This window comes from Chiloscyllium plagiosum, chromosome 21 (genome assembly GCF_004010195.1).
Source record: "Chiloscyllium plagiosum isolate BGI_BamShark_2017 chromosome 21, ASM401019v2, whole genome shotgun sequence".
Classification (NCBI taxonomy): Eukaryota; Metazoa; Chordata; class Chondrichthyes; order Orectolobiformes; family Hemiscylliidae; genus Chiloscyllium; species Chiloscyllium plagiosum.
Window position 1 is genome coordinate 54,507,026 of NC_057730.1, and position 4,369 is coordinate 54,511,394.

The window sequence follows — 4,369 nt, forward strand, 5'->3', positions numbered from 1 at the left end:
AGTGATTGAATAAATGAAAAAAAACAAAAGTAAAAGCCTTCCTCTACCAACCCTCCACACATGTTCTTTTTTTGGTTAGACTGCCAGACCTGCTAAATTTCTCCAGCTAATTCTGTTGATATTTATTGACTTTGGGATACTAATGATCCAATAATGCATTCCAATGCAAGGCAACACCAATGAGAACGGAGTTGGCTCAATGGGCTGAATGACCTCATTCTGCTCCTATATTTTATGGTCTTATGGTCACAAAGGCATCCTCTCTGAATGAAGGCGAGTGAGTGGCGGTTGTGATGGTATCGGATGCTGATTGTTAAAGATGTATGTCACTGTGGGGTCATCACAACATCACTGGTGTTTCCTGCACTAGGAAAGTAAACATAGTCTTTGATGCTGCCTATCATCAATGATGCATTGCAATATGGCTGGAAATGCAATATTTAAATAGTTACTCCTGGTAGATGCACGGTTGCTGTGAGCTGTGAAGTAATGAAATAGGTCAGTATATACAGTAATGCTGTTCAGCAACAAGAATTATGTAACCATATAAAGTAACAATAGCTCAAAATAACACCAACATCTGATAAACTTGTTGTATCAGCCTGTTTAAAACTGCAATGTAACATCCTATATGTAATGTAATAATGTACAGGAGCACCATTTAGATAACGGAGGATCTTTCATCAGATTTTATTCTGACTCATAAAAAGACTGTTTGCAGAATCAAACTAATAACAAATCATTTGAATGGGGATAGGATATGTCAGCACCATTGGTCTGGATAAAGTTCTCTGTATCCAGATGGTGAGCTACCTGCCCGTCTCCCACTTTGACAATAAATTATTTTTACAGTGACTGCTGTAATGAAACAATTGCAGCTCCGTTAGTGTGTGAACTCACTCCAACTGATTCTCACCACTGATTTCTCCAAATATCGAAAACCAACCTGCAAAAATATTTCTCTGACCATGCTATTGACTTATATTTTTAACAGGGGACCATACCTTCCCTCTTCATAGCCCTGGAGGTGATGATGGCAATCATAAGAATTAGGAACAGGAGTAGACCATTTGGCCCTTGAGCCTGCACCCCCATTCAATAGGACCATGGCTGATCCAACATTCCTCACGTTCACTTTCCCAACTTTCCCTGTAACCCTTGATTCCCCAACTGATCAAGAATCTATCTCAGCCTTAAATATACACAAGGATTCTGCCCCCACAGCTCTCTATGGCAAAGTATTCCAAAGACTCACAACCCACTAAGAGAGGAAATTTCTTCTCATCTCAATCTTATATAGGCATTTCTTTAATCTGAGACAGTGCCCTCCGACCCTACACTGTCCCATGAGGGGAAACATCCTCTCAGCATTGACCCTGTCAAGCCCCTTTAGAATCTGATATGTTTCAATGAGATCACCTCCCATTCTTCTACACTCCACAAAGTAGAGTCCCAACCTGCTTAACCTTTGCTCATAAAGCAATCCGTTCATACCAGGGATTATCCTAGTGTCTTCTTCTTTAATAAGAGGAACACAAACTGCTCACAGTGCTCCAGATGTGAGCTCACCAACACCTTGTACAGTTGCAGTAAGACTTCCTACTCTGATACTCCAACCCCATCAGATATGATATGGGAGAGAATTAGGCCATTCGGCTCATTGTGTCTGCTCCTCCAAATCCCCTTGAGATAAAGGTCAACCTATATCTCCTCCTTGATCGGCCTCCTTGATTATTTGTTAACATGACTGGACTAGCAGTCCAGAGTCCCAGGCTGGTTCTAGACAGAGGGTGGTTTGCATGTGAAATGAATTTCCTGAGGAAGTGATGGATTTGAGCATAGTTACATTGTTTAACAGACACTTAGACAAGTACACGAACAAAAAAGGTTTGGATGGATATGGACCAGGAGCAGGCAGGTGGGATTAGTTTAGTTTGAGATTATGATTGGCATAGACAGGTTAGACCAAAGGTTTGTTTCTATGGTGTATGACTCTATGGTTTCAATTTCCATATTTCAGATAAAAATCTGGAATTAGATTAGATGCTAGTCTAATGGCATTCCTGTGGATTGGTAAAGATATCCATTTGATTCACAGAATTCCTTTATGGTCTGGTCTATATGTGACTCCAGCCTCACAGCTCTCCTGGTAAGTAAATCTGGCCCCACAGACATCTACATCCCATAAACTTAAAGAAATACAATTATCTTGAGTTTCTTGTGCAGGGTTTGAGACTCAGTGTGTCGAAGCTAAACATTACTTTTGTTGTTGGAGGAGCCTCAATAAGAAAAGCTGAGGTGAATATTTAAAGAATTGCTATTTTTTAATTAATCCAGTATTAGGATGCTGTTGTATGAACAGTGATGGAGACAGACGGAGAGGGAGCATTTGCTGAAGCTCAGTGGAGAGTCTATTGTTATCATGCAGCATCTTCACTGATTTTAGCTTCTTTCTTGTTTACTCCTCTCTGAAACAATTTAGAAATCACTGTGAGCGTCTCCACTTGAAACACCATTAGAAAAATGTAATTTTTAATTTTGGGGGAATATGGACTGGGCAGAATTTTTAAGGACCGTTTTATGCAACAGGAGATAAATGCATCAAATTTAGGGAGAAAAAGATTTTATTTATTTTGTGGGACGTGGGTGTCACTGGCTGGGCCTAGCATTTATTGCCCGTCCCTAGTTGCCCCCTTGAGAAGGTGGGGGTGAGCTGCCTTCTTGAACCGCTGCAGTCCATGTGGTGTAGGTAGAGCCACAATGTCCCTTAGGGAGGGAATTCCAGGATTTTGACTCAGCGACACTGAAGGAAAGATGACGTTGTTCCAAGTCAGGATGGTGAGGGGCTTGGAGGGGATCTTGCAGGGGGGTGGTGTTCCCATGTATCTGCTACCCTTGTCCTTCCAGATGGAATTAGTTATGGGTTTGGAAGGTTTTGATTCTATTTGATCTGGTGAATGCAAATCCCTGGAGCCAAGTATGAGCTTCCTTTTTGAAGGCGATGAATTTGTCACTGAGATCAGACTCTCCTGGGGAACATATAGCTCTGATTGGGTCATGGGGCATAGTGACCCTACCCCTGGACTGGGAGGCTCAGGTTCAGGTCCCACCAGCTTCACAGGAGTGGAATAACATCCCTGAACAGGTCTGTTGGGAAATATAGGTTAAAATAAATCTCCAGGGTGCACGAGGGATTAACATTGATGAAGTTTAGTTGTCACACCCCAAACCTATCATAAACAACCAATGAAGGAACAAAAACGGGAATCACTGGAGAAACTCAGCAGGTCTGGCAACATCTGTGGAGAGAGAAACAGTTTGTGTACGGCGACCCTTCTTCTGAACTGGATCCTAAACCTTAACACTTTTTCTCTCTCTCTCTCTCCACAGATGATGTTGCTAGACCGGCTGAGTTTCTCTAGCGATTCGTGTTTTTGTTTCTGATTTCCTGCATCCGCAGTTCTTTCGGGTTTTTTGTTTGTTTGGTTTAGTGTAAGCCCAATAAAAGTTTGAGGTGGGAGAAATAACTTTTGAAAGTTTGAACACAGCTGGGCATAATTTGAGGGAAGTTGTGTCCATGTGAAGTTGCGTTGTTGAGAGATAGCACCCCCCCTCTGGGGGCTGATCCTTCTCCTGAGGCTCTGTCTCTCCAGCCAATGGTGTTGTGGACCACCCACCCCCACCCTCCATCCATCATCAGTCAGTCAGGGGGGTTAAATTTGTCTGAACTGCAACAGATTCCCTCCCGGCTCAGCCTTGAAGCAGAGACCACACGTTGAGTTCTCGGGTTGCAAACTGCTCAGTCAGTGATTGAATGTGGACTCGCCTCCTCTTTAAAACAAATGCAGCCGGCAGCAGCCTGGGTCACTTTTACTCTGGGACACTGTGCAGAATCGATGGCAATCGTACAATCAAAAACTTAAAGGGATATTCCAAAAAAAAAGACATTCCGTTTTTGGTGGTGTTGAACCTGCGGTGCAAACACAAAATTCTCAAGATCCCGTCTTCAGGCTGAGGTAGGTTCTACTCGAATGCAAAACCAGTTTAAGAGTTTATAACCAAACTTCAGCTGAAGGTCCCCCGCTGATGCATTTAAACATCGCGGGTTCCTTCTTACTGGGACTGATATACCTGGTCTTATTTAAATCGACAGCTCTGTGTGTTAAAGCAGGCTGCTGCCCCGTTGTTGTAAACGTTAGGTTTCCCTGAGACTTGCTTCAGCTGTAGAACGTTTTCCCATCTTTCAGCTTCGTGTCAGTGAATAGGAAACCTGATTTGTTTGATGTTCTACAAATGGAAGAAAACCCCCGGGGCTTAGGGGGAAGATTTCCGCCTGAACCGTTCTCTACACAATCTGATACATACTGAC